Raw genomic sequence first — 18008 nt, 5'->3', positions numbered from 1 at the left:
ACAAGTTCACGTTACCAGTAAGGGAAAAAGATTAAAATAGCATACCACCTGGTAGGGTACAATGAGGGGAACTCTCTTCTTTGGTATCCCTGTTGAAAATTCATAACTGGCTAATCATAAGAAAGAATCAGATGAACCCAAATTAAGGAACATGCTACAAAAATGGCCTGGGATCTTCATAATTGTCAATGTCATGAAAGTCAAGGAATGTCTGAGGAATTCTAGATTGAAATGCACCAATGAAATGTGGGAACTGAGTGCAGCGTGAGATCCTGGATGGACTGGATCCTTTTACTAAAATGGACATCATTGGGATAATTGGAGAACGTTAAGATCTGGTCTGTGGGTTAGATGATGGTACCGTATGATTTGGGTGATTTTCATGGCCATAATTATAGTTTTGTAGGAGAATGCCCTTCTACGGAGGAGTTGTTCCCTAAACTCTGTGGGGATGAGAGGCTATCATGTTGGTTACTTACTCTCAAGTGGTTCTGAGAAATAGTTATTTGTACTAAGTAGTCTTGCAAGTTTTTTTTTGTAGGGTGGTCTGAGATTATTAAGCAGAATAGAACAAAAAATTCCCTCTTGTTTGTAGTTAATTGTTAGCTTATCAGACAAATCATTTAAGGTTTAAGGGTTTGCTTTCTCATGTTGCCTTGTCTTAACAGCTGCCCTACAGTGTAGCTTTCTGCCATATCTTACTTTGTCTTCTGGTGTACTGGTTTTAAAATGTTTACCATCATTTCATTAATATGTTGTTTTCCCTGCTCATTATTTATTGTGACAAACTCCTTTTTGTGGAAAGTATGATTTATAGAAATAGCACCTTTTACTGTGTTATAATTCAGTGACAATACTGTTTTTAATTTTGACTTCCTTTGTGTTTTTGTTCTTTTATCCTCAATTTGCTGGTGAGCTATTCAAGCTTTCCTTTCCTTTTTTTTTTTTTTTCTCCCTCCACTGTATCTCCCTTAGTAGTTAGCATATTTCAGTAGGCTTTCAGTAAAAAAATGTTGGGCTGGTTGATTGTTATCTTAGCATTTAGAATTTCAGAAAGCATACAGGGTAAGGGGAATTGTATAGACAGAGTGGTGAATTCGATGCTGTACTAGCCCATATCTAGGCAGCTCATGTGAGTGGTTAGTCCCCAGAGGTTTGGGATTAAGCTTATTAGGACCAAGCTGGTCCTACTCTAAAAGTTCATGAAGTTTATCTGGCTCCTGGGTGGCTCATTTGGTTGAGCGTCTGACTTTGGCTCAGGTCATGACCTCATGGTTTGTGGGGTCAAGCCCCACCTAGGGCTCTGTGCTGACAGTGCTGGGCCTGCTTGGGATTCTCTGTCTCCCTCTCTCTCTGCCTCTCCCCTGCTTGTGCTCTCACTCTGTCTTTCAAAAACATTAAAAACATTTTTAAAAGTTCATGAAGTTTGGGATGCGATATGGTGGGGGAGAAGGTTAATTGTTAGACCAGCCTTCCTTCTCTGAAAACATTATGTGTAAGTTGTCTGTCTGTACAAAGAATCCTGGGTGAAAGGCCTTGATTGCCCACTCCTACCCCTCTCTTTGGTGGAGCTGAAATCCATCATCAGGCTTGTTTTCCTTAGATTGGTTGGAGGACAAACTTGTCTTTAGCAGTTACACTAATTTTCATATTTCTCAGAATGATCAGGGAAAAAAAAGCTTGAAAAAGCCCAGAGTGGTAGTTACCTTGCACTTAGTATACACCCACTCGTGCAGGCTTTTCTTCAGCATTTTGTTATTTTTTTTTTCTTGCTGCTGCTTTTACAGTGTAGGTGGCCTTCTCTAGATTGCTTTTGACAGGAAATTGAGCAACCTTTCTTTTTTGGAACAGAATATATTTTACTGGGGAGAGGGAAAAAAAATAAAGTGTTTATGTTTTGAAATTTAATTATGAATTTTTTATTTGAAGACTGATTTAAATCTCGAAACACGGAGGCTGGGTAAAATAAATTTCATATTGTGTGTTAATATTTCTAAACCTTCCCGGTAATTTTTCAGCCTTCCTTTTTTTCTTCCTTTCTGGTAGAAAGAAAGGAAGGCCTGAAAATCATTTCGCTTCATAAAGCAAAAAGTACTTTCCTTTGTTCTCTGAGCCACTGATGGGTGTTAAGAAATCCTCTCTGACCAGGTCATTAGTTTCTAGCTTTTGTCTGAGGCCACCCTCCCCAGTTGTCTTCGTCCTCTAAGGGTGGGGGGGGGAGGTGTGATGGGCTCTACACTGGCTTCACAGCTTCTTGAATCTAGGCTGTATGTTAGCCCTCCCTCTGGACAAGCACATCGCTCAGTCAAGTTTCCTAATGGTTTGGCTAGTGCAGAGGTTCCCGGAGCACGGGTAGGGAGCTCCAGGTGGGAGCGCGGCTCCGACTCGGGTTCAGCCTACCCCGCCAAACCCCCCGCCTGTGCTTTGGGGTTATGGATGCCAGTCTGCCCACTGCCCACCACTCATCCAGGTGCTCACTGCCTGCGGGGATTATGCTTTGAGTTTGATTTAGGTAGCTCCTCACAGCACCGGGGACTCAGAGGAAGAAATCAGTCTATAATTAGAATATAAACTCCTACACCACGTCAAGGAAATGTCCAGTTGGAATGCACTAATCCTCATGGCATCTTTCTAAGTGTGTTCATAGATGATATCCTTTTGTTTGAGTTTTCAACTCCACATGTTTGTTCATGTACCCAACTGGTGCAAATCAGCTGTCAGGTATGTCTCAGTTAAGTAATTAGCTAGTTACGGCTCATTAATTAAGCTTGACAAAGCAAAGTATATGTTTTGAGTGTTACAGGTTTCTTTACCTATTCTGGGGGTGTGTTTTGTGGGGCCAGTCATGTAAAAACTGCAAGTTTTAGCAACTGGGATACTGAAAGATCTGTTATCAGTAAGTCTCATTTTGAATACAGTTAAAGTGGATTTTGGAGTACCTGTATATTTAGCTGAATAAAAGATGAGAATCCTGCTGTCTCGGGTGACAGGCTGGGAAGAGGAACTTTGTCCATCTTGTCTTTACCAGGAATTGAGAATATCTGTGAGGAAAACTAAGTTCTGGTTCTGTTTGTTTGTTTGTCTATTTATTTATTTATTTTAGAGAGAGAGAGAGAGAGAGAGGAGGAGGAGAGATCGTGTGAGTGGGGGAGAGGGGCAGAGGGAGAAGGAGAGAAAATCTTAAGCAGGTTCCATGCTCAGTGTGGAGCCCAATGCAGGGCACAACCCCATGACCCTGGCCTGAGCTGAAATTAAGAGTTGGACGCTTGGGGCGCCTGAGTAGCTGAGTTGGTTGAGCATCTGACTTTGGCTCAGGTCATGATCTCATGGTTTGTGGGTTCGAGCCCCATGTTGGGCTCTGTGCTGACAGCTCAGAGCCTGGAGCCTGTTTCAGATTCTGTGTCTCCCTCTCTCTCTCTCTCTCTCTCTCTCTCTCTCTCTCTGCCTTCCCCCGCTCGCACTGTCTCCCTCAAAAATAAAAAATAAAAAATAAAAAAAAAGAGTTGGATGCTTAACTGACCGAGACACCCAGGCGTCCCAGTTCTGATTCTTTTTAGTCTTCTTACCTTCCGTTTTTTTATATGCTTGGGAACAGACTTTTTGGGAGTTCACCTAGTTTGATGTAGTATTTCTCCTCAGTGAAAATTTAAAAATTAGTTCCTTGGAAGCTCTTAAGGACATGTATACTCCGATTTATTTTAATATTTTTAGAATGGGTACATGTACTGCATGTTACTAATATGGGGCATGTATGAATCTTTTAACTAATAATAAGCTCACTCACTAGTCACAGGAAATGTAGTGGGAGCTTATAACCTATCTGAAATGACCCGTGTGAGAATTGTAAAATTTCTAAATAATCAGAATGGTTGTTTGCTTTGGGACAGGGTTTGTCAACCTCAGTGCTGTTGTCACTTGGGGCTGGATAATTCTTCGGTGGGGGGGCTGTCCTGTGCAGTGTAGGAGGGGTTAACAGCATCCTTGGCTTGCACCCATTGAATGCTGGTAGCATACGTCCTCTCCTTGCTGTGACAACCAAAAAAAATTTTCAGACATTGTAAGATAGCCCCTGCAGTACAAAATCACCCCCTGTTGAGAACCACTGGTTCGGAACAATTGTTCCCATAGGCACGCGACAGGCTGATTACATGAAAATCACTTTGTTGGGGGCCTTCTTACCCATTCAGGTTCCTGAGTTTCTCCTCAGACTTCCTGACCAGATTATAGAGGCCCTGGATCGGCAATCTGCCTAGAGACTAAATAACTAGGTTTAAGAATTTGTTGTTTAAGTGGGAGTGGCTATTGGTTGGCTTACATTTAAATGTGTGTTGAGCTACACATAAAGAGATTTCCAGTTAAAGAAGGTTTTAGGAGTGGGGCATAGCCTTTCACAGTTACGATTTGATTTGTAGCTGTGATTTTTTTCCCCCTTAATATTGTGAAGTACAATTGTATGTTTTTTTAGAGTTTGAAAAGAACTTTATTATATACTGAAGTTCATCATTATTTTAATCTAGGTTTTGAGAGAATACCTCAGGTTGGACTCAAACGCAAGATTTCCCGGTGACTTTGAAGTGGAATGAGGTGAGTTGGTGGCTTAGTCACAAAGTCACGTTGGGGGAAGGGCATATCGCTCACACTTTCGTGCTTGGAAGACCTGCTACTTGTCGTGAAATTTGGACCCCTCAAGTGTGGATGCTCAGTTTTTTCCTCACCGGATTTTCCTACTTCATTGTGTGACCGCTGACAGGCAGAAATGGAAACGGAGAGGATGCGAGGCTCCTGTGTAGTTTTTACTCATTGATTTCTGAATTCAGCGTCGTCATCTTTGCAGATAAAATCGTTCAGGTTTTTTCCTGGATACTTAAATTAATAATAAGACGGCTTTTGTTACCTACTGGTGTTCCCATTCCATAGTAAATACGTTTCAGAAAATCTCCTTTGGGTTTCTTAAAATGTGATGGGGGTTTATACCTCAACCCATGTTGTTAACTCTGGTACATTAGTGTATAATTTGGAAATTTTAGTTTGGATAAGCAGGGCTTATCCTGAAAAACTGAGAGATGGTTGGATGATGTACTGCCAACATTTACCGATGTGGGTCTTACCATTGATCTCAGAGTGCTTGCCCTTGGTTATTACTCCCGGGTAGGAGCCCAGGTCCACCTTAGGCATGCTCTCATGTTTCAGTGGACGCTTCTCAGACACTTTAATAAGTTGTAAAAGGGTATATGCTTATTGAGAAAAACAACAGCTTCATTCTGATTGGGAGAGAGAGAGAGACATTTCCACAAGCTAAAAATGCTATAATATGCTTAAATATAATTTAAACTCTGAAATTAAGATAAAGCAAGTGGTTTAGGGATATGTCCGTTTCATTGGTTTTGCTGAAACAAAGACCTGGGGATTTTTCTTATCTGCTGCTTTGTTGGGAGCAGAAGCACTACTGCTCTTCTGGAGCATTTCGTCCTACAAAGGACGGTCAAGGTTATCCGAGCATCTCTCCATTGTAAACCTTTGTGCAGAGTTTAGGGCTTCTCTCCTGAAGCCCGCGGGGTAATTGGAGCGCTGCTTTCACAGTGGCTAGCTGTTTCCGACCTTCCTTGAATTTCAGGAAGAGGAATTGAGGAATGATTATCTCTGAAAATGTTTTTAAAGTGCATTAGGACACTTTCCTGCTAGCATTTATTTGACCAATCTCAGCATCATTCTTCTTTAATAACGTGAAATCCAAGAAGGATTTGTAGGTCTCTGTAATTTGTAGCCATTTGAAAAGCCCACGTCTTTTATTAGCAACACAATTGAAAACCTGTCTTTGAGAAAGTAGCATCTTTGGAACCATCAAAAATTGCTTAGTGGTGAAGCAGGAAGCCAGCAGGAATGCCCCATGACTGTAGCTCAGGTACTTTGTGAAGGAAGAGAAATCAGTGCCCTCTGGTCTTCACCTCAATCTTGGAAGTTACTTTTCAGGGTTCACTTTTTTCCCCTCCGGAGTGCCTGTATACAAGAGAAACGTGTACCTTCTGTGCAGTCCCCGTGTGTCTTTCTGTATTCTAAACACTCTTAAGTAAGGATCGGCTCCTGATTGAACTTGAGTGTGACAGTTGTCAGTGAAGGCCTTACGTTGAGGATTACTGATGAGGCCAAACTTGTTTAGCTTTCGTGTTGTAGCAGCTATACCTTGTCTTTTGAATTGAGTTGCCCAGCTTAACCTGAACCCTGGGGCACTTAAATCACTTCTTTTAATGGAGATAATATCTGATGATGCTAGTACAGTTTATCTGTTAGGTCAGGTGGGAGATTCTTCTCTTAAGCATTCATAACTGGTCACACAGACCAGGGAGGCTTCGATCGAATGGTTTGCCAGACCTGTTGGTGCCATGTCTCTTTCTTGGCCTTCTAAATGCACACTTACCTATCCAAAGACTCTCCACTTAAGGGATGTCTGAATCAATTCGCTTCGTTAGAAGAAAACAGAAGTCTAAAAGACCACACCAAACCAAACAAACCCACAAAGCGTTACATGTTCTGTCCCATGTGTCCCATGTGTATCTTCTTAAATCCACCATTCTCCTACATTTTTATTTATTTATATTTTGAGTAATATTGTTCTAGAATACAAAATCGAATTGAGAAAGCACACTTCTTTTCCTTCCTTTAAATTTTTTTGTTTCTATATTCTTTCTCAATGCCCAGCGAGAAACATAGAGTGATGTTAATTGATGATAATCTCTGACTAAATTACTTGCTTTCCACATTGAAATATTTGAATAATTTTCCCAAATGTTTTATTTTTGCTTTGGACTTTCCCTTTCTTATGTAGACAGTTACGTACTAATAGATGAGTGAGATGCGTTTAAATTTTTCTCTTATTCCAATTTGGTCATTGTGTCCTAGGTTTCTGCTTTTAATGAGAGAGTAGCTGAGGAAATTTTAAAAAGCTCTGCACTTCTTTCTTTTCTTGAGAATAGAATAAAAAAAGAACAACTGGTCACATTTATGAGGACTGATAGTTTGCTGGCATGAGACACAAAGGCAAAGACATACTTTTAATTGTTTTATGGGAAGTCCCAACCATTTAGTAAGTATAAAAAGAAAAGAAAAGAAAATGTGTGTTGGTGCAGTCTCCTGGGCTTTTCTTGGTGCTGTTTGTGGTGGTAGCAAGAAACCTAATAATCGTAATGCCTTACACTGGCCATCCAGACAACACAATGAGTGTAGCAGGTTCAGAGGTCAGTTGAAAACTGGAGTCTCCTCCCCGCTTGTCGAGCCTCACGTCCACTGATGCAGCTTCTCTCTTTTCTGCTTGTTGTTCTGACGAACTACGTCTTCCATAAAACCTAGGTAGACACTTTCCTCTTTAAAGGTAGTTCAGCGACAGACAGTAGATTAATTGAGAATTGGATTTTGGAGACACTAACTCGAAGAGGAACAGAACTCAAATGCTTACCTCCTGGAGACTTTTTAGAGGCTTTGGGTCAGCCTACATTGAAGTTTCCCAGGGGCACCGAGAGTACAAAAGAGAGACAACTTCTTAAGATCAATACTAGATGAAATTTTATTAACTAAATGCTGACTATATAATATAATACGAAATAATTAAAATTTTAATAGTTATAGCGAAGGGATTGATTGCCGAGTTGTCCTTTCTTCTCTGGCCATGACTAATTTTAATTGAGTTCGGCATGCCTTGGGTTATTCCAGTATACTTATTTATTATTCAAAGCCTCCATCTTTGTTCTTAAGAAAGAAAATTCTGTGAAATCCTTTGGCCTACCAAACATTTTTACCAGCCTATGGAACTGTGGTATGGCCCCTTCACATTTACTGCTAATATCATGCCCCTTTTTCTCTTGTGTAGGAACAACTTACTCTCACTGAATTTTTACCTTTACATTCTTCAAAACAGAACAGCACAGCTGCCCACATCAAATAAAGAGTTGCCTCTCTTAAACTCATTCTGGTGACAAATACAACAAATGCTCATAGGAATTGAATTAAGTTGTCTTTGGAAGAATGCCTCATTTCTAAGTACCTGGTCCTTATTTTGGGCCCCGGGTTTGATACGATGTTTTACACTGGTACCATGTTACCTAGTCAGTTTCTCAAACCGTTTGTTTTCCGGTTGACTGTCTAGGAAATCTAAAATTTGCCAAATAGGAGTGGATTTGAGCAAATGTCTGACGTAAAGAATCAGAAAAGAGAGAAGCAAGAACATGAACGTGAGTGCTTGTGGGGAGAAGTGAGGGTGGCAGTGGTGCAGACTTCAGCCTCTCCCTTCCTTGAAAAGTTTGGTCGGTGGAGGGATTTTGAAGACTTGGCTTCTGGGAACAGATCACAGCGTGGAACTGGAGATGAAACCGGGGAGGAGTTTGAATCCCCAGTTCTTCACGATCCCGCTTTTGTCAAAGGACTCAGGACGCTTTGTGGCGGGGGCTTTATTTTACAACGTAGGCTTTATTCTAATCTTTGTCAGTATTTAAGCATATTTTACATATAAAAGGAAGTTGTAAATATGTTCACCAGTATTTGAGTCTCTTTCATCGAAACCATGTGTGTGAAATTAAGGCAAAGGCGGGGGAAGTCTTCCATTTAGGGAAGTCCAGTATGGCCTATTTTGGGGGTTTTGCTGCACCTGAGAGGATGACTTTATTGTATCTTTTTGGAAATGGTTTTTAACCACGAGCATACAGAGATGAAGGCCGCAGGCTTGAGGAAAGCTGTCTGCACAAAACATGCCAAGGCCACCAGTGAGTGGATGATAATAAAGAAAACGTGAGAGAGATGTGGACATGTGGCCTTTCCACGTGGCATCAGTGTTTTCAGAGCTGGGGATGTTTCCTGAGCCATTGTTTGTCTCAGCACATGGGCTGGCTCTGTATTCTGCCATGATGGTTTCCTTAATAAAAATGCGCTGACCCACCACTGCTCTGGATGAGTGTTCAGTAGGTTAAATAATGAATGGCTGCTGCAGAACTAACAGACTTTGATTTTTTTCCCCCTCAGAGAGTAATTTTTTTTTTTTTTAAGTCTATAACTTGATTTAGTAACTGGCCTTTTTCTGCTACTGACTGATGTTTTCTTTCCCCCTAGTCAACTGGAAAACAGATTGTTTGAGAAATTGACTAGGTAACATTTGACGGGTATTTGTCTTTGTGTAGGGACCTCTGGATGTGTCTCAGCCTGAAAGCTTTTGTGGTTACAAGAAGTAAGGTACAAGTAAGACATTCTACTTCTGTTGCCATTGGTCTCCCCTCTGAATTTATTAGTGGAAAAGTTAATTAAGTAAACAACTATTTAACACCTGTTACATAGAGTTTTTTGCTTGATGTTGACTAGGATAGAAATACCAAAAAACAAATGCCTCTTATACTCAAGTTGTTTTCCTGGAGAGAGAGATAAGACCTAATTAATTAAAAATTGCCATAATGAATGGCTAAATGTAATAAAACCTTTTGTAGAAATACAAGTAAAATGCATTGTGGTGTCCGTAGAGGGAGAATTAAATCCATGGAGGTGGCATCATTGGAACGGGGTGTTGAAAGATCCATCCCCCCCCCCCCCCCCCCACTAAAAGAGTAACATTTGTTTCTTCAGGTAACCAAAGTAATTCATATTTATTGTATAAATCTAGATGCTCCTAAGAGACACACAGATCAAAGTAAAAATCACCCAGTTCACACAATCCCCACCACTCAGAGGTAACTATCCTTCTAAGCATTTTTACTTTTTATTTATAAAAATTTTAAAACATACAGAAAAGTAGAGAGAATAGCATAATGAGCCCTAATATACCTAAATCATCTAGCTTTAACAATTATAGACATTTTGCCATTCTTGTTAACATCTGTCTTCTTCCTGCTTTTGGGTTTTGTTCTGTTGTTTTGCTTTGTGTTTTGAGTTTTAAAGCACAACTTAGATATTATACCATTTTACCTATAAGTGCTTGAGTAAATATTTTTAACAGATAATCACTTTTAAAAAGTCATAATGTTGTTATTCTTAACAAAGTTAACAGTTATTCTAATTTAATATTACTAGCTAGTTCTGTAATTTCCAGTTGATGTTCACTTTCTTCCATTGTCTCAAAAGTGCAGTGTTACAGTTTTGTTGGACTCAAGATCCAAGCAGGATAACACATTGATTTGTCTCTTGTAGGTCTTTCTTAATGTGTAACATTTTCCCTTCCTGCTTTTTTGTCATGTAATTTATTACAGAAGAAACTAAGTCATTTGTTTTTTTTAGAACTGCTAAGATCTTAATAGTTTTCTTTCATTTTTGTTCTTCTGTGTGACCATGTATACATTTTAAAAGCAAAAGTGGAGGGGCGCCTGGGTGGCTCAGCAGATTAAGCATCCGAAATCGGACGCTTAGGTCATGAATTTGATGTTTGTGAGTTCAAGCCCCACGTCAGGCTCTGCACTGATAGATGGGATCCTGGAGCCTGCTTGGGATTCTATGTCTTCCTGTCTCTCTGTCCCTCCCCCACTCATGCTTACTCTCTCTCTCTCTCTTCTCTCTCAAAACTAAACATTAAAAAAATTTAAAAAAAAGCAAAATTGGAATCCTGTGCATGCTGTTTTATAAACTATTTTTATACTTAGTGCTATAAGGAGGACGTTTTCCTATTAATTTACTGTTCTACAACTTATTTTCTGTTAAATCATGGCATTGTAGTAACTAAAAATGAGAAAGATACGTTTGGTTATATTTAAAGTAAATCTTACATTAATTACAGGTATTGCAGCAACAAATTTCTTACTGCTTTTCTCCCTACCTCCTTTCCTTCCTTCTTCCCTTCTTCTATTTTCCGTTCCAGCAGCTAGCTGTTATGGGTAGATGTAACATCAGTGATGCAGTTCTTGGAATCGAGAGTGTATTTTATTTTCCGTGAGTCAGGAAAAGCCAGGCCGATGGTGCGCTGACAGGGTTAAAAATGGAGGAGTTAAATGGTGCCCATCCAAGCCCTGATTTTCTGAAGAGTCCCGCTACAAGAAAGGGACCCTTATTTATTTTTTTAATTTTTTTTTAACGTTTATTTATTTTTGAGACAGAGAGAGACAGAGCATGGATGGGGGAGGGTCAGAGAGAGGGAGACACAGAATCTGAAACAGGCTCCAGGCTCTGAGCTGTCCGCACAGAGCCCGACGTGGGGCTCGAACTCACGGACTGCGAGATCATGACCTGAGCATAAGTCGGCCGCTTAACCAACTGAGCCACCCAGGCGCCCCAAGAAAGGGACCCTTATTGTTGTTACCAGAAGATGATCTTTATTAAAAAGTTAAGTTTGGGGAAAAAAAAAAAAAAAGAAAAGGGCCACCAAGGTGGCTCAGTCAGTCAAGCATCTGACTCTTGATTTCAGCTCTCTCTTTTTCTAAAAAAAAAAAAAAAAAAAGTTAAATTTACATCCTCACAAACATAGGCCCCACTCTTGGGAAAGGACTCCAAGTGGTAAAGGGAGCATGCCGGGGGCCCCTGGGTGGCTCCGTCGCTTAAGCATCTGACTCTTGACTTCAGGTCAGGTCACGATCTTGCGGTTTGTGAGATTGATCCCTGTGTGGGGCTCTGTGCTGACATCATGGAACTCCTTGGGATTCTCTCTCTCCCTGTCTCTCTGCCCCTCCCCTGCTCTTGTGCGTATGCTCTCTCTCTCTCTCTCTCTCTCTCTCTCAAACAAATCAACTTAAGAAAAACTATAAAAGGGAGCATGCCTATTTTGGTTGAGATGTTACTGTCTTAACTTTTTTTTTTAAACATTTCTATGTTAGGCCCTCTTTAGTGACTGTCAAGTTTTTAGCCTGGGAAAAGAATGTGTATGCAGGCTCACGCCCGTCATAATGAATTCTGCCAGCTGCAGCTCTGTGTGGCCGTGTAATAAGTCGGCAGGATCTTCTGCTCTCTGTCAGACAAAACCCCAGCTTCATTTGTGATGTTCTGGTTACTCCTGGTAGTTTGTCTTTTTACACTTGATTAGATTTTGATTTAGCAGTGGTTACAGAAATATTATCTGTATTTCACCTTCTTTTTTTTTTTAAGATCTCATTTTTAAGTAATCTCTACACCCAGTATGGGGCTTGAACTCACAACTCTGTCCCCCAGGACAGGGTAGAAGCTAAATCTGAAGGACTGACTTGTAGTTTACAAATAGGTAGACCTTATTAACTTCCAGTATTTGACTTTGAAGTTGTTTTTTTTTTTTTTTAAAGACTAGTTTTATTTATGGGCTATATTTTTGCTACCAGATGTGAATTTATTTATACATAGAGAATTCTGCAATTAAATAATTAGCAAGTACATTATTATAATGACCAGTGAGCTCTTGTGTAAAAATAACACCCAGTTTTAGAATCTGTGCTCTGGAGGCAAAGCTGGGTGTGGGGTTGAAGAGCCACTGAGGTGTGGAAGGGCCTCTTCGGTGAACTGCTCATCTCTGTTCTCATGGCTGAGGAATGTGCTGTGTATTCTGCGTAACCCCTGCCACATCATGGACACCACACGCCGAGGGAATACACAACTAAACGAGGGCTTCCGCTCACTGGGGCAGGGATAGGCACACACCGCCTTGTCGTTTGGTTTCCCTTAAAGAATATTCTTCACAGTAAAGAGCGGTGTATGCCTTTTTCCTTTCCTCCCAATGGTTGTCTGGCATGTCACGGGAGACAGGCACAGTTTTTCATTGCTTAGTCTCTTACGAAAAGAGTGGAATTGTTTGATCAGTTGATTATGCGCTGGAGCTCTGGTTTTTGAAGCTGTCGGGTCTTAAAACGCAACTTCTTTCTCCACAATAGTTAGCATGCAGCATTCCTTTTAATTTCCGAAACCCTTTAACCGAGGCCTCACGGGGATCCTGAGCCTTGCACTCTTCCCGTCTGTCCAATGGGTCCGTTAAGCCACATGCCTCGCAGGGCTGCGGGAGCGCCAGGTGCCCGTGCTGTGTGCCTTGTGGCTGCACGGGCCAGAGAAGCCTTGTGGCCCCACCTTCTCCCGTACCAGGTGAGGAGACGGAGACGAGGCTCGTGGAGTAGCATATAGTTTCCCTCCCTCCCGTTTGTCCTAATGACTAAGATAACCTTTGCCACACCTTAGGTCAATGTGTGGCTCTGCTCCTGAGGCAACCAGAGAGGTAGCTTTTACGCACGTCTCTTTATTTGCCTGGAATTTCCCTTTCTCCTTGCCACCTGTCAGCCACCTCCTCCTCCTTTGAGACACGTTCGAGTTCATTTCCTCAGGAAGGCATTCCTGGCCAATCCTACAGATGGATATGATTTCATATCCTCATCCACCGAAGTACTTCTTTCCCTGTGGAAATTTGAACTTATTTGTATGTTTCTTGGAAAACTCTTCTCTGTCTCTGTGTTATTTATAAAAAAACTTTATACCATAAAAATGCTGGTTATTTAGGGAAAAAGAACTTCAGAAGAAAAACATATTTATTAGTGGCACAATGTTATTCCTGTGTATTGAAAGGGAAAATTTCAACTGACAGAGATGAACTCTCAGCATTAGCTCCTGAGTCACCTTTCAAGCCAGTGGGTCGAGATTGAGGATTATGTTAAATAAATTAGAACAAAACTTTCCACTGATAATTCACGTGTCTTTGCATATGGATGAAGACGCCCACAACTTTCTTCAGTGTTCTTTTTTCCATGCTACGAAAGTGGTAAACAAAATAAAAATATCAAGTAGCAGTATATGTTTTTAAAGATAATTCACAGAAGTTATATATAGACTGACTGGTACATAAAAGATCTATGAAAGCCGAGTTCGAGGCTTATATGAGCCTCAACATCAATGAATGCACAGTTAAACTAAGGTTTCACTGTACAGCCTTCACATTTTAATTGAATTTCAACACAGAGGTTAATAAATCCTTTTCCCGTTCACTTGAGAACATTTACGTGCACCTTCAGTTTGTAGGCAGATACCACTTTGTTTTTTTGTGTGTGTTGGGCCGCTCTGGATATAGGAAGGAAGTATTACAGATAGCTCCTTCCCCCAGGACATACAGACAAATGCATGTGTGTTTGCATGAAAGGACTCCAAGGTCTTTGTTTATATTTGGGGTGTGAAGGAAGAGACACGTAATAGAATTTTAGACCTTGGAGGAGCCGTAGCTGCCATCTGTCTGATTTCTAAATTTATTTATAAATAGAAATAAGTGTTCATAGGGATCAAAAGTTCTGCCCGAGTTCTGTTACTTTATGGTGTGGGTCCCAGGCTCAGAGTTGAGTTTGTGGAGATGTGATGGGACAGCGGTGACTGGTGCTTTGGGGAGAAACTCCATAGTATTTCTTTGCCTGTTCAGGGACCTCAGTATTTCCTACATTATTTAATCTTTTGTGTTTTGAATACTTAGAAAATTAGGTATTGATGGGGTTTGAGGCTAGAATTTTTTTCTTTGGACATTTTTAAGCATGCTACCCACAAAATTTTTCCCCGAGAAGACATCATAGAAAACTAAACCTTTGTCTAAATTGGAGTTTTATCATTTTCTTATATTGCAAAATAAGTCATTTTTCCTTGAAAAGCATTTTAAAAGCCTTTGTGTAAGACACTTTGGAAAATGCAAGGCAGTGTCTCACTTTTCACCTTGGGGAGTGTCGGCCTCAATTATGCCTGACTTTTACTGGAAAGACTGTGTCTTCTTCGTCTGTATAGTCCCTACAGCTCCCAGCACAGAGCTCTGTTTGCCTCCCTGTGTTTTCATGCCCAGATCCTCCTCAGTGAGAATCACTTCACCTTTCTCTGCCTCCTCCTTTTCTCTTCCGTGTCATTATGAGCTAAGGACCGAGGGAAACTCCTAGCCTTCCAGGGGTTTGGATATTTGAAATACAAAATTTCTTACTAATCAAAAATTGAATCACTGGACCAGAACATGCTAATATTGACTCTCATTTGTTGAACCCTTACCATGTGGCACATACTCTCTAGATTCTTTGAGTACAGAGATGAGTTGACATGGCCCCTACCTTAAAGGGCCAATCATCTAGCAGGTAATAAAGATGGGTATTTAGGTGCAATAATTCAAGCAGTAGAAGTGTTGAAGCCATGTTTCTACCCTTGATGTTTCTTATTAGCAGTATCAGTGCCATGTATGATGTAGGTTTAATCGCAAAATAATCAGGGACTTTAAAAAAAATTTATTTCATTTGATCTATTTTAAAGAATTTTTTTTAATGTTTATTTATTTTTGAGAGAGAGACAGACAAAGTGCAAACCAGGGAGGGGCAGAGAGAGGGAGACACAGAATCCAAAGCAGGCTCCAGGCTCTGTGCTGACAGCTCAGAGGGGCTTGAACTCCTAAGTCATGAGATCATGACCTGAGCTGAAGTCGGCCACTTAACAACTGAGCCACCCAGGCACCTCTCATTTTATTTATTTTAGAGAGAGGGTGAGTGTGCAAGCTGGGGAGAGAGGGGCAGAGGAGAGACAGAGAGAGAGAGAGAGAGAGAGAGAGAGAGAGAGAAAATCCCAAGCAGGTTCCATACTGAGTATGGAGCCCGATGCAGGGCTTGAGCCCATAACCTTGGGATCATGACCTGAGCTGAAATCAAGGGTCGGATGCTCAACTGACTAAACCACCCAGGTGCCCCAATAATCAGGTTTTTAAAAAATTAAACGTTATGTTTTAAATAGCTAATACATGTCCACAGAGTAAAATCCAAAAGGTTATACAGTGAAACTAAATGGTATAAATTTTATTCAGATTTCACCAGTTTTTCTACTAATGCCCTTTTTCTTTTCCAGGATCTAATCTAGAAATGTCATGTTGCATTCAGTATGTATGCTTTTTAAAATTTATTTTTTATATAGATTGTAGCATACTGCACTATGCTTTCTTTCTGTTCTGTTCCAGTTTATGGTTGTACTTTATTATCCAGTCTCATAATGATGGACTTTCTTTCTGATCTTTTGATATTAATAGTGCCTCTGTGGCAGTCCTTGAACTTGAAAGTATACAGGTTTATATAGAGGAATTTCCAGGTTAAAGAATATGTGTCTTCATGTCTGTCGTAAGTATTGCCAGACTGCTCTCCACGGGCATTGTACAAGTCTACACTCCCATCAGCCATGTGTGCCCTTCTCCTTCCTCTTGCCAGGAGTGTGTGATTAGACCTTTTAATCCTTGCCAGTTTCATAGCTGAAAAGGGAATCTTTTTGTCGTTTTCCTTTGCATTTCTCTTGTTATAGATGAGGCTGTATATACTGTCCTGTGTTTAAGAGCAGTTTTTCTTTCTGTGAATTGCCTTCTGTGATCCTTTATCCATTTCTCTAATGAGATAAGTTCTTTATATAAAAAAAGAAGCTATTCCACTTTGTGGTAGGAGCTCTTGATTTTTTCCACTGGGTGTGTGTTTTGTCATTTATGCTAACTTGCAGTCTATGAATTTATTATGTTTGGATAATCATATTTATTTATGTTTTACTTTATGAGATTTAGATTTCATGTTCTTCCTAGGAAGGTTGTCTTATGCTCTCCAAGAGTATAAAAAATGTTTCCTGCTTTCTTTTAATCTTTTTGTTTCTTTTTTTAACGTCGGATTCTTTGATCAATTTGAGATTTTTTTTTGGTGAGTTGGTATCCCATTCTCTTTTCCATGTGGCTGTATAGTGTGCCAAAACCATTATAGAGGGATTTGTTTTTTCTGCGCTGATTTTAAATGTCACATTTTATCTTACAAAGCTCTCCAAAGTATTTTTAGAATTTTCATTTTATCTTTTGATTTGATGGTCTATTCATGGACCAGTTTCACACTTTTGAGATTATTATGTATTTATAACATGTTTAACTAGGCAAGTATTAAGCCTTGTCTCTTTTATTGCTCTTTTTTTTCATAATTACTCTCATTATTTTTGCTCCCTTATTTTTCCATATGAACTTTAAACATAGATTCTGAACTCCCAAAAGAATATCCTGTTAATTTTACTGGGATTGCAATAAATTTCTGTATTGATTTTGATATTTTTCAATATCAAATGTTTTTTTGAAAAGATTTTTTTTCTTTTCTTTTTTCCTTTTAAGTTTACTTAATTAGTTTGAGAGAGAGAGAGAGAGAGAGAAATCCCAAGCAGGCTCTGCACCGTCAGTGTGTAGCAGCCTGACATGGGGCTCGATTCCACGAACCATGAGATCATGACCTGCCACCCAGGCGCCCTGAAAGATTTACTTTTAAAGAGATTTGTCACTGATAATATGAAGAACAGTTTTTCTTTTTAAAAAAAAATTTTTTTTTTTACATTTATTTATTTCTGAGAGACAGAGAGAGCATGAGCAGGGGAGGGGCAGAGAGAGAGAGGGAGACACAGAATCCGAAGCAGGCTCCAGGCTCTGAGCTGCCAGCACAGAGCCTGATGCGGGGCTCGAACCCACAACCATGAGATCATGACCTGAGCCGAAGTTGGACACTTAACCGACTGAGTCACTCAGGTGCCCCAAGAACAGTTGTTCTTAATCTTACCTTCTATCCCAATAAAGTTTACAGTTTCCATATTTTACCTTCCATTTCCCCTCTGCTTTTGGTGATGCGGAGTCATGTGTGGGGGTCTTTGTTTTATTACTTGAGAGTCTGTTACTATCACAGTGCCGTGCATCCAGTAGGTAAGTGTTTAAAGGAGCCCTCCATACTGCTGTGGGATCCTGACTAGAAAGTGGTTTGGGAGTATCTGTTAAGATGTATCATGGACGCATGTATAGCTTGTATGTTACAACCCTGCAGACGTGTTACTCGGCATCTACTAATGACATGTGCATCCTCTGAGTGGGGCATGGACTCCAAGGGCAATGGCAGCCTCCTGTCACCCTCATGATCTCCTTTCCTTTCCGCCATTAAATTCTGTTGAAGATGTGAAATCCTGCAGATGGGCTCATAGCCCAGGCTGAGCACTTTTAATTTGATTCTCTCCTTTACTTTTTTAGTCAAAAAAATCTCAACATAGTAATCTTTTAGATAAACATGTTAGAATCAGCTAAATATATTTTTACCTCTCAAAATGTCTTCCCCCCATTT

General features: G+C 40.3%; 1 protein-coding gene across 11 annotated transcripts in view; it reads left to right on the top strand.

The window, feature by feature from the left end:
• Window positions 1-18008, top strand: part of SIPA1L1 (signal induced proliferation associated 1 like 1) — a 361673-nt gene that overhangs the window by 73830 nt on the left and 269835 nt on the right. For 8 of the 11 annotated variants that reach the window (XM_049612538.1, XM_049612526.1, XM_049612530.1 and 5 more), the window contains one exon: window positions 4518-4584. The exons of 1 other annotated variant lie outside the window; for it this stretch is intronic. The gene's annotated coding sequence lies outside the window, so the exon portion shown is untranslated. Of the gene's footprint in view, window positions 1-4517; window positions 4585-8137; window positions 8223-18008 lie in introns of all 11 variants that reach the window. 2 more of the 11 variants (XM_049612531.1, XM_049612533.1) reach the window with 1 other exon arrangement.

Source organism: Panthera uncia (assembly GCF_023721935.1).
Source record: "Panthera uncia isolate 11264 chromosome B3 unlocalized genomic scaffold, Puncia_PCG_1.0 HiC_scaffold_1, whole genome shotgun sequence".
Lineage (NCBI taxonomy): Eukaryota > Metazoa > Chordata > Mammalia > Carnivora > Felidae > Panthera > Panthera uncia.
The sequence above is the reverse complement of the archived record's forward strand: the minus strand, read 5'-3'. Positions and strand labels throughout refer to the sequence as shown.